The 12,466-nt window shown below is 51.1% G+C and overlaps 1 long non-coding RNA gene across 3 annotated transcripts; it reads right to left on the bottom strand.

The window, feature by feature from the left end:
* Positions 1-4,682: 4,682 nt before the first annotated feature.
* On the bottom strand, positions 4,683-10,487 carry LOC144298827 (uncharacterized). 3 transcript variants are annotated; one of them, XR_013365713.1, is made up of 4 exons: positions 9,648-10,487; positions 7,175-9,120; positions 6,153-6,319; positions 4,683-4,858 (listed from the first exon to the last, which is right to left on the bottom strand). It is a non-coding gene; the product is annotated as an uncharacterized LOC144298827 (long non-coding RNA). The 3 variants fall into 3 exon arrangements; XR_013365717.1 differs by having other exon boundaries at positions 8,888-9,120; positions 9,648-10,050; XR_013365707.1 differs by lacking the exon at positions 7,175-9,120 and having other exon boundaries at positions 9,648-10,010.
* Positions 10,488-12,466: the final 1,979 nt, after the last annotated feature.

Genomic DNA, 12,466 nt, shown 5'->3' on the forward strand with positions numbered 1-12,466 from the left:
GTCAGAGAAAGTCTCCAAAGAGAAAATATGATTAGTATGCAAACACTGGAAAATGTTCAGTCTCAGGAGGGATCAAACCAGCACGAAATAGAATGAGGAGGTTTGGAGTCGGTGGTAAGACGGGTGAGGTCCCGGCGGTGGCCAGGGTGGCGGGTGCGGGCCCAAGTGCAGCGGGGGCCCCTCCCCGCCGGAGCTGAGGGCTGTCAGGACCTGGGCACTGACGCGGGCCCAGTGACACACCTGCGACGTACAGGCCACGGAAACCATGCAGTGCACCGGAATGCAGGCTTTCCACAAATCACTTAACTAGAAGCAGGCTGGGTAATCCCTGATAAATTTCTTAGAATCAGGAGTCCCCCAGTCTCCCTGCCGATGAGGGAGATGTGCCCAAGCACTGGCCCCAGACTGCGTCCCTCCGCCTGGGAGATTCTGATTCCAAACGGCTGGGGTGGCATCCAGGACCCCGTGTTTCAGAAAGACACTTCAGGCCATTCTCGTCCTCTGACACATTTGGAAAACATTGAAATAAAATATAAATATAACATAAAACGGAAATAAAATGAAATGTGCCATGATGTCGTTCAAGCTGATGTTTACCAAGAGAACGTAATTCTACTGAGGCGTGATGTTTTAAGCCCTGAGAATGTCAAATGGAGTAACAGGGTAGGAAAACATGCGAGGTATTCGTCTATTCCACAGATATTTATTGTGCGCCTACTGTGTGCCAGGAGGGGTGGAGGCATAACAAAACGAACACCATCTGTCTTCCTGGAATGTGGATTCTGGGGGGAGATGAACAGTGAAGGTTAGAGAGGGGACCCTGGGGGGCTTAGTCAGAGTGGCGTCTGCCTTCGGCTCAGGTCATGATCTCAGGGTCCCGGAATCGAGTCCTGTGTCGGGCTTCCTGCTCCAGGGGAAGTCTACTTCTCCCTCTCCCTCTGCCTGCTGCTCCCAGCTCACTCTCGTGTGCGTGCTCTCTCTCTCTCTCTCTCTCTCTCTCTCAAATAAATAGATAAAATCTTAAAAAAGAAAAACTGGGGATCCCTGGGTGGCTCAGCGGTTTGGCGCCTGCCTTTGGCCCAGGGCACGATCCTGGAGACCCGGGATTGAATCCCACGTCGGGCTCCTGGTGCATGGAGCCTGCTTCTCCCTCTGCCTGTGTCTCTGCCTCTCTCTCTCTCTCTCCCTGTGTGACTATCATAAATAAATAAAAATTTAAAAAAAAAAGAAAAGAAAAACTGGAGAAATATCCCTCCCCCCTCATCGAACCGTGTGGTGCTATCTTGTTACATGCCTGTGTCCTTTGCAGGGCTGGGGGTTCCCGGAGAGCCGCTCACCCCCTTTGCTCTGTGTCTGTGTTAACCAGCCGATGCTCACTACTTACACAGTTTTGAAGGGAAGAGTGTGTCACATGGGTTTGGCAGAAGAGTAGGAACGGTAGGAGCAGGAGCAGTTAATAAATGTCCAGAGCGACTGCTGAATTCTGCAGAGTGGGGCAGAAAAGAGTTCCCTTCATTAAAGGGACCTCGGGCACCTGCAGACGGGGGCAGCAGAGTCCCTGGGGTCAGCAGCAGCCAGGGTCTGGACGGACCGCGGGGGCCTCCCGAAGCTGGTATCCCAGGTCAGAGGTGGAGCGTCCACCCCACATCCAAGACCAGTACGGATCTAGATCTGGGGCAGAGGCCCAGGGGTGGGCAGGGGGCCGGGTGATTTACCCTCCGCTCAGGAGGAGCCTCAGAGTTAGACTTGGAGTTATCTCCAAATGAGGTTACAAATACAGTCACAGAGATCCAGCAATAGGATTGGGGAAAGTACATCCAACATTTCTGTGCCAGAGGTTCATGCCTGGACTGTATTGCTTCTGGTGCACTCTGATGCTTTAAAGAAAAAAAAAAAAAAAGATTTTATTTAGGGGCACCTGGATGGCTCAGTGGTTGAGCATCTGCCTTTGGCTCAGGTCCTGATCCCTGGGCCCTGAGATCGAGTCCCACATCCGGCTCCCTGCAAGGAGCTTGCTTCTCCCTCTGCCTGTGTCTCTGCCTCTTTCTCTGTGTCTCTCATGAATGAATGGATAAAATCTTCAAAAAAAAATTTTTTTTGTTTATTTATTAGAGAGAGAGGTAGAGGGAGAACCACGCTCCCAGCTGAACAGGGAGCCCAATGCCCGACTCGATCCCAGGACCCTGGGATTATGACCTGAGTGAAAGGCAGTCACTTCACTGGCTGAGCCCCCCAGGGGCACCAGCTCCCTTAATGTGTTTTTCATCAATCCTATCATCATTGGGAACTAGCATGATTATATCGCACCATTGTTGGTTGACGTTAACATTTAATATAGATGTTCTTCCTTGTATCAAAACATATACTGGAATTCTCAAACACTAGAAATAGTTTAAGTCTCTCTCGGCCCTGATTGATTATTCTAGGGTAAGATTGCAGCCCAGGCCCTCAGAACCCTGAGGAAGAGAGGCTGGTGCTTATTTCCTAAGGGTTATCTTTGCATTCATCTTTGCTGTTAATTTGGTTCTTTTCAACTCTCCAGATTAAGCAGGTTGCTAGGGTCCTGTTAAGAAGAGAGGTTGCTGAGCCTGAGAACCTTGGGGTCATGCCCCCAGTGTCTCCTCAGGGGGCATGCCTGCAGGGTCAGATTACAGGATGTAGCAGAGCTGGGATTTAGGAAGAGCAACAGCCCGTGAATGATCTAAGCCTTCCAACCCCTTCCTCATCCCGGCACTTCCCACTGGGGATTTTGAAAGGGAGGTTTGTTGGCATGGGGTAGGTGGCTGAGCCACTGGGACCTGCTGGTCCTGCAGGGGGGCAAACTGGCAGGATGACCTGTGCTCCTCCCCAGGGGCAACAAGGAAGATGCACTGGTCCATCCTCCGTAGGGGCTGCTGCAGCCCCGCTCCCCCCTGATAAGAACCCACCTGCCCAGTCCTACATAGGGCCCTCCACTTGTCACTGTGTCTACACGTGCCCTTTTTGTCTGTTGAATCCCATAGGCCCTTAATGTTATGTCCACTTACCTTCCAAACTCTCATTCCCACGGGTAACGTATTTATATAATCCTGAAGTCTGGGTCTTGAAAAGAGCTGCAGATGCCAGTATTCTCAGAGCAGAGCCCACACCGGAGACTTGTGTTCGAGAATGTCCGCCATCCAGAGCGCTTTCAGAAATTAGGAAGTCACTGAGTTGCAATTCTGCAAGTGATTCAGACCTCAGGAGGGTCTTACGGGTCCACCCTCTGCCCAGCCAGGGTCATTCCTGGGAAAAGTAACTTCAGTACAACTCACATTGGCTTAAGCAAAAAGCAGGTTGTTTTGCAGGGGTGGGGGGTGGGGAGAGACATGTACTTCAGATGTGTCCAGATTGAGTTGCTCAAACCACGTTGTCCATCATTGGTTTGTTTCTTGGCTCTGCCTTTTGTCTGTGCTGGCTTCATTTTGGGGCAAACCAAGATGACCATGGGCAGCTTCAGGCCCAGCTCCTTGGCCCTGCTGCTTGGGTCACATGCTCCTCCTCTGACCTTGAATCACAGTGACCCACTGCCCAGACAGGTGGCAGAGTGGGACGTGACAGCCTCACCTGAACCTACACGGTGTTGGGTGAGGGGTATTTCCAGAAGGCAATCAGGGATTCTGTGGATGGAAGAAGGAGTGATTGATGGTGCCAGAGAGGTAGAAAGAGCAGAGTGTTCCAGGAACGCTTGCCGTGTGGACTGAGAAGTCAGAGGTAGAGAAATGTGTGCACGTCTATGAATGACAGAGCTGGGGTGAAGTGACGTGGGGGGGATGCATGCTGGGGGGCCAGTCCCAGGACCTTGGTGGACCCTGCCCCCACTGAGCTAATGGGACTCACGCTGAACCAGATTGTCCCTACGATAAACTTAGATATTGCGACTCAGAGACTCTGGAAGCTTCCGCCAGGTATTTGGCCTGAGGAGCTACAGGGACAGAAGCAGAGAGAAAGAAGCAGAAATGAGGAGAAGGTTAGGGACCCAGGAGCCCCAGAGAGACAAGGAGTGTGAGCCACCCCTCTGTCCTTGCAGCCAATGGTGTCAGCCCCTTGAGACAAAGCTGTGTTTCCTGCCCTTGGCAGGGCTTCCTGGGTCCTTCCAACACACTTCCCTGGGGTGTGGGTGTGGGTGTGGGTGTGGGTGTGTTTTCAAGCTGGATTGAATAGTTTGCTGTTCCACAAACCACACAGAACAAACATGATAAAAACACAAAGGCAGGGAAGGAATGATGGCTTTCCTTCTAACTCCCCTTGAGGACATAGTCAGGTGCTTCTCTCAAGAATGGGTTGATTTGTATCCCGATTTTTCACGAAGTCAGGAGAAAGGGACAGGGAGAGGTGCCTGCACACCAGCAAGGCCTGGCCGTGTTTGAGATTTGGGGCTAAAGGCTGGGGTGGGGAAACACATGGGGCGGAGCCACCAGGAGGGCCCCAGGCTTGTTATTTGCACCCCTGCCCCGAACCGACTCGGGTGGGGTGTCCGGGACCCTCGGGCCACACCTGTGGCAGATGCACCTATCTCTTGCATCATCTACCTTCTTCCAAATTTTCTATAAAACCCAGATATAAGCTGAATCACATTTCCAGCGCTTTAGGGGAAGCTACCCTCAGCTCTTAAGAACTCTTAGAAGCCCTTTGTGAAGTGAAACACAACACCTTTGCCAGCATTTGTGTAAGATAATATTTTTTAGACCAGAAGAAATATTTTTTAAAAAAAGACAAAGTTAACAGGACGGGTAACCTGGATGAATCAGATCTCTGCTTCGTGCTGTTTTCCCTGATGGCTGTCAGGGCCACACTGAGGCCAGAGACGAGAGCTGAGCTTCACTTGGCGGATCTGTTCCTGGAAGAGAAGACACAAGTGCTTACTTTTGGGAGTAAACTGTGTTTTAAAAGCTCCAGGGCACTGTGCCATTTAGAGGCACAACGGGGTGAGTGGAGCTTTAATGAGGGGGCTCCAGCTTGGGGCTTTGGCATAACCAGCTCCCTCTGGGGTCCCTTCCTGCTCAGCGTGAAGCCAGTAAACAAACACCCTCTGATGGAGAGGATTGGAACCACCGCCACCTGGGGAGCTGAAGGCCCAAACACAGGCCCAGCGCCCCCACCCCAATGCTCCAGAGGGGGATGCGAGAGGGTACGAGATGCTCCTGGTGACACTGCTGCCAGCTTCTGCCTGAGAATCACAGCAGATGGGGTCTTATTTCCAAGCTAGGGGTTTTACATTCAGCAAAATCCATAACTTTCAAAATGGATCGCCTGTAGGAAAACCACTGGGTAGCCTGCCGCCACAGGGGGCTTTCCCCCTGGGTGAGAAGGGGTGCTGGGACCTTGCAGGGCAGCTGCAGGTCATAGGAGGTGCTGACAGGTCATAGGAGGGAAGGTGGAAGGGGGGGGGGTCCATGTGGTATCTAGTGACTTTATACCAGCTAACCAGCCTCTGAATTATTCTGATGTGCCAGGTAACAAAGCCATTACAGAGTGAGAGTTCCCTAATTGAAAATGCGAAAAAAGACTTAAAAAATATTTTCAAAATCATCGATGATGAGCATTATTAATTTTATAGTCCAAAAAAAGTACCTGGTTACTTTGATAAAGTAATAAATAAATAAAGTAAAGTAAAGTCCCTAATAAAGGGAGGGCTGGGCCGATCTGTTCTCGCTGGCTCCTCTACTAGCCTGCACCTGCTAATGGCCCAGGGGTGGAGGTGGGGCAGGTGCTGTCAGCGTGCATCGGGAAGGGTCCGTGCAAATCGATTGTTGCAGTATGTCTGTGGGGCCTTCCAGCCTCCCCTCCACTGGCCCAGCCCTCTGGCTCTAGGGCTAGCCCCACAGAGGAAGCTGTAGCCTCTTGATGGCCTGTGCTTTGCAGGTGGAATATGGACTGCTTCCACTTCCCTTTTCCTCACCCTCCTGCAGCCTCCAGACTCCCTCCAGTCTGTTGGAAAGTTGCCTTCCCATTCTGGGGTCAAACGCCTCCTCTGAAGACACCTCTGATGGCCCCTGAGAGTTGGCCTCCCTTTCGAGACATTCTTGGGGGGATCCTTGGAGGCCCTAGCTACTGTTACAGCCATCTGGGGACTGTGTCAGAATTGTGTGCCTCCCTGCTTCTCCCCCCATGACATGCTGGCTGCCACTTACTGAGCACCTCCGCAGACAGACACGGTGCTGACACTGGACAGATGTGCTTGGCTTCCGCTAGCACCCCCATTGCACAGCTCAAGACACTGAGGCTCAGAGTTCTGTAGTCTGCTCTCGTCTGATTAGTAGAACCCAGGTTCCTCCTCCCTCTAAGTCTGAGATCTTTCCTGCAGAGCAAAGCCAAAGTGGGGGCAGAGGTCAGCATTCCCTCTAGTACCTCCCGAGCCCAGCCCAGGGACGGCTGGAGAGCTGGTGGCTGGAGAACGAACCGGGCTTTGGCAGAGCCTGCTCTGCGTGCCTGTGCCCCTCGTTCCCTGAGCCTCCCTTTCTAGGACCTGGGACACCGGCCTACACGGTGGACACGGGACTCGGAGGGAGTTTTCACTAAGACAGTGCAAACACAAAAGAGCCTAGAGCACCTCAAGGTGGGTGGCTTAAAGCACAGTTGTGTGTGTGCGTGTGTGTGCGCGCGTGTGCACACTCAAGAATTTACTCCAAAAGGTGAGGATTTTAAAATACATACGACTCTACTCAGTCTCTGAGATTTTCATCTTTTTGATTCTTTCATCTTTTGGGACGTAAAAGGTGCTGACCCTGACTGACAACATCGGAACAGGACGGTGGACTTGATGAAAGCGCTGTCAGCGTGGAACACACTAAAGTGGGTCACAGTGGTGGGGTTTGTGAGAGCAGATCCTGGGTCTGAGGACATGCGTAACAAGGTGACTAAGGGTAGAGGGCCAGGACGTGCTCACTGACTCTTGGTGGTTTCAGAAAGTAGGTGTGTGTGTGTGTGTGTGTGTGAGAGAGAGAGAGAGACAGAGACAGACAGAGACAGAGACAGTGTGGGTGTGGGTGTGGGTATTTATTCTCATGAATAAATAAATAAAATCTTTTAAAAAACCCCACACAACTGATGAATCTGGGTAAAGAACACATGTGTATTCTTCCAACTATTCCTGTGTCTGCACTTTCCTAGACGTTTGAAATTGTGAAAGGTTAAAAAGAAAAAGACCGCTGACCTTGGAGCAGGTGAACACCCCAGAGAAGACGGCGTGATGCCTGTTTTTCTCTGAAACCCAGGGAGCAGGGCCGGGAAGCTGCGAGTGCCCGCTGTCTGGACGGGAGCAACTTGGGGCTGACTTGCCGTGGCTGCTTTTCTTTCCCTAGTTATGTGTCTTGAATCTGGTTAGAGTTCAGCTGGCCCAGTTCTGTGAGAGGCGACTGGGCTTCCTTACAGATGTGACGCTGGCAGCACAGGGACACTTGTGCCCCGAGCAGCCACCCGACACGTGCTGGGGCGGCCGCACATATGGTGTCAGGGCTCCGGCCGCAGATGCGGCCCCTGAGGAACAGTGAGGCCTGCAGTTGCAGAGCCCCCCCTCTGGGTCGCTGGGCTGTGTGCACAGTAGCATCTGTGTGGCTGCGAAGTCGCCCACCGTGAGTGGGGACAGTCACAGCTATCTGTGGCCCTCACATCTGCTGACTCCATTCACCACGGCGACACTATGTACCTACAATCTCAGACCTTCTACCCCGGCCTGCCGCTCGGCGTGGCGGCGCATCAGCTGCCCATACAATGCCCCACAGACACTTTCTGAGCATCTACTATGTGACACTGTGGCCTTGGCATGAGGGACCGTGCTGCATTTTTGCGGGTAGCATTTTAATTTATCTGAGAGAAAGAGAGCACAAGGGGGAGGGCAGAGGGAGAGGGAAGCAGGCTCCCCATGGAGCAGGGAGCCCAACATGGGGCTCGATCCCAGGACCCTGAGATCATGACCCGGGGTGAAGGCAGATGCTTCACTGACAGATGCCCCCAGGCGCCCCTGCCTGCAGGGTCTCTGTAATCCCTGTGCTAACTCCATGCTGTGAAAAATGGACATCTCCCCCTTTTCCAAAGACGGACCCTGAAACACAGAGGTTAAGTCATTTCTGAGGTGACATGGGAAAGAGTGCACCTGGGATTTCCCAAACAAACCCGCAGCCTAGCAGGGGGTAAGAAGCCACCCAGAATGTGTGGGAGACCCTCACTCCCAGCTCGAAGCCGGCTGTGGCTTCCCCGGGGGCCTGGCATCCGTGTGGGGCCGAACAGGATGAGAACAATTATGTCCGGAAAATCATTTTTAAAAGAGAGCGTTGGAGACAGAGCCGTGGAGGGCTGCACTGGTGGAACACGAAGTAGGAGCTGAGACCGAGACGGCAGCGTTCACTGAGTGCCTTCCAGGTGCAGGGCCTGGGGCGGGGAGCATCTGCCCGTGTGAAGCTGTAGCACTGCGACGGGCACCCGTGACAACCTCATTCCTTAAACGAGTAAATGGAGGCATCGCAGGAGATTATACACATCTAGGGTGGCAACGAAGCCTGGGAGCTTACAAAGTGCTTCATCATAATAGTGATAATGTAATAATGAGGTGGAGGTAGAGAGGGAGGAGCAGAGGTGGTGGTGGTGGCGGGTTGGGCGTTAGGCCCTGGGACGCTTCAGAAGCTTCATGAGCGTTGGGTTTCTCTGCCTGCGCCTGAACTGAGCTGGTTCCCTCTGCAGCACTCACACCCCACTCGGGCTCATAGGGTAGAAGAGACCTTGGAGACAAGATAGTCCCCCTTCCTTAGCCATGTCCTCATTCTTTTCTGAGCTCGGATTCTGGGGCTTTGGTGCTTTCCCAAATCCTGTCAATCCCCAGGCAAAAAAAAACAAACAAAAAACAAAACAAAACAAAAAAACCTCCACAAACCAACAGTTGCCTTGAAGTTTGTAAGTGACTTGGAGGAAACGCATCCCAGCTGGAAATCCTGGGGCAGGACACGACAATCCTGGCGGGGGCTCATTCACCGCGTCCAGGCCAGTCCCTCGTGCACCCCGGGAGACCACCAGGCAGCAGAAGACACTCCAGTGAGGGGTAAGGAGGCCACCGCAAGGTGTACCAGTTCCCACGGGCGCCCACAGACTGGCGCCCCTGCAGCAGACCTGAGAAAGGAAGGTGTGTGTGTGTGTGTAAAACCAGTTTTAAGAATAAGATTTTCCTCTTAAAAGATTTTAAGAATAAGATTTTAAAAAGCTGGAATGTTCAGTCCAGGGCGAGGGAGTGGGGGAAGACAAGCTGCTTTTGCTGCTTGGGTAATATTTGTCTAACTGACACTTAAGTATGATAAAGATACAACGGTTCCGTTCCCAAGGTAAAGTTCGTCAGGATTTAGTTATTGGTTACTGGAAACTATGAAAACCGTGTGCAAAAAGCTGTAAGATCAACAGGCAATCCGAAATCCACAGAACCAATGTCACACGGCACAAGTGGATCCTCCTCCTAGGAGCCTGTCCCACAACACAAAAGCTATTTAAAAATAACATGATTTTAGGTCTTCTCAGCCAAAATCCTTGTGGAGGGTGTTAACTGTCGAGTGAGAGTGAGGACCCTCCTGCTCTCCGCTGACGGGGCCTCTGCCTAGTTTTAAGATGACCACCGTCCATCCCCCACACCGTGAGGGTCCACTTACGAGAAATCATCTAGAGTAGGGCAGTCGGAGGAGCAGCACCGAGATACCGGGCACTAACCACCACCTCTGGCCTCTTCTGGTGTGTGGTGCATGGACATCCAGAAGGCAAATGGGTTTGTAGGAGCTCGCAGACCCTCTTCCACCCGCCCTTCTGCGTTTCCATGGGAACCTGGCACGGAGGTCCCGAGTAAGACCCCCACCTTCAATAAGCGGGCAGTTGGCTGCGTAGCACTGCAGGAAGGTGTGCCTCTGAAACTCTTGGTAAAGAGTTAAGTGGTAGAGTTGACTTAATGAGCTTATAGACGTGTCAGAAGCCTACCCAGCTCTGGCTAGCTGTACGAAATGCATCCACTTCGAAGGTTTGCGCAAATACGGAAGGCCCCTGGCTTTAAGAGAAAAACAGATTTACATTCCTCCCTGTCTCAGCAGGAAACCTGAAATCAAAGACAACCAACAAATCAACACATGCTTATCTGTCAGTGCACTCGTCCCAGATTGTAATTAGACATGTATTTGTGTGGGATCGATGCTCGTCTCCTCACTACATTGTATACCGCAGAGAGAGTCTGTCCCCATCACCCTTGAATCTTTGGGTAAAGGCGGTGCCTGGCACACCACGGGGTGCCCTCCAAACGTTTGTGGAGAGGAGGACGGGAAGGAGGGAAGGAAGAGAGGCAGGGGGCAGGAGGAGCAAGGAGGGAGGCCGCGAGGGAGGCTGTCACAGGTATTCTTTACAACCTCCCTGTCCTGGGGCATGCAAGTTCCTGTGTAATCGCTCCCCGTATGCAAAATGGGGAGAATAACAGTACTCACCTCAATTGCTACCTCATAACTCATATATATATGTATATATACAAAGTTTGTAAGTGACTTACAAATACATATACATACATACATAAATACATATATGTATTTAGGTCATTAAATATATTTTTATTTTATATATAAATATTTAATATTTATATTAATATTAAATATAAATTCATATATATTTTTAAGTCATTTTATGTGTCAGACAAGAGAGGCCCCAGCCCTGGACCCCATGCTCGAAGGTCCCACTCTTGCTGCCCTCTGGCTGTGCCTCTCCCCATAATGTGAGGTCACAATGGGACCTTGTGCCCAGAGGTGTCTATGTGGACCTCTCCCCTGACAGTCCCTTAGGCCTTCCACCGAAAATGTGTGCACAGGCCCAAGGTGTGTCTAAGGGAGTGGCCGTTTGCAGGGGACAGGTGTGGATGGGCCTGGGGTGTCTACACATGTGTGCCGGAGAACCCCTTGTGGTGTGGGGTGGAGCCTGACCACGGGGCAGAAGAGGGGTGGGAGATGCGGATCCTGGCCACAGCTACATCTCCCCACTTGCTCAGGCTCCACGGCAGGACCCCATGGAGGCTGAGAGTTCTGGATTCTAACCTGGCCTTCCAGTTCGTTATGAAGTTCTATTTGTCTAGGTAGGAGGATAAAATATATTTTATACAATAGTTGGTACCTTGATTTATTTTTTTAAAGCTTTTATTTAGAAATGAGAGACACAGAGAAAGAGAGAGAGGCAGAGACACAGGCAGAGGGAGAAGCAGGCTCCATGCAGGGAGCCCAATCCGGGACTCGATCCCAGGACCCCAGGATCAGGCCCTGGGCTGAAGGCAGCGCTAAACCGCTGAGCCACCCAGGCTGCCCCAGTACCTTGATTTATAACTTTCTAATATTTAGATATGTATGTGGCCAGATGTTTCGGTGTGTGAACAAACGTTAGCACGCACACGTGTGTGTGTGTGTGTGTGTGTGTGTGTGTGTGTAATCCTGAAATTCTTCTGGCATTGTAGCATAATGATTAAGAGGGAAAAATGTTTTTAAGTTCTTTGCCCATTTTTCAATTGAGTTACTGTGTGTTTTGGGGGTTTTTTTTGGATTGAATTGTACGACTTCTTAACATCTTAGATATTAATCAGATATGTGGTTTGCAAATATCTTCTCCCGTTCTGTAGGTGGCTTTTTCCTTCTGTTGATGGCTTCCTTTGCTGTGCAGAAGGCTTTTAGTTTGATGTAGTCTCACTTGTTTGCTTTTGCTTTTGTCGACTCTGTTTTTGGTGTCATAGCCATAATTTCATTGCCAAGAGCAGATTAAAAAAATGGGCAAATGACTTGAATAGACGTTTCTCCCAAGAAGACATCCACATGGCCAGCAGACACATGAAAAGATGCTCCAGGGCTCTCATCAAGAGGGAAATGCAAATCCAAACCACAATGAGATACCACCTCATGCCCGTGAAGATGGCTATTATAAAGCAAACAAAACAAAACAGAGCAAAACGTTGGCAATTATGTGGAGAAATTGGAACCCTTGTGCACTGTTGGCGGACACATAAAGGTACAGCTGCTGTGAAAAGAGCATAGAAGCTCCACACACACAAGAGTGGAACTGCCGTGTGATCCAGCAGTCTCCCTTCTGGGTGTATACGCTCAGTCACGTTCTCGAAGACACATCTGCACTCCCACGGTCACTGCGGCATCGCTTACCATAGCTAAGGTACAAAAACAACCAAGTGTCCACAGACAGATGGGTAAAGAGAAGGTGGCACACACATACAATAGAATACCAGGCTTACAAAAGGAAGGAAATCCTGCCATTTGTGACAGCATGCCCGAATCTGGAGGACACCGTACTAAGTGACATAAGTCCACAGAAGAACAAAGACCACATGATTCCGCTTACAGAGATATTCCAACACGGCTGCCTGAGAAGCAAAGTGGAGTGGTGGTTACCAGGTCTGGGCGGACGAGACAATGGGGAGATGCTCAACTGGTGTAAAGCTATTCAGTTA

Source organism: Canis aureus, chromosome 2 (genome assembly GCF_053574225.1).
Source record: "Canis aureus isolate CA01 chromosome 2, VMU_Caureus_v.1.0, whole genome shotgun sequence".
Lineage (NCBI taxonomy): Eukaryota > Metazoa > Chordata > Mammalia > Carnivora > Canidae > Canis > Canis aureus.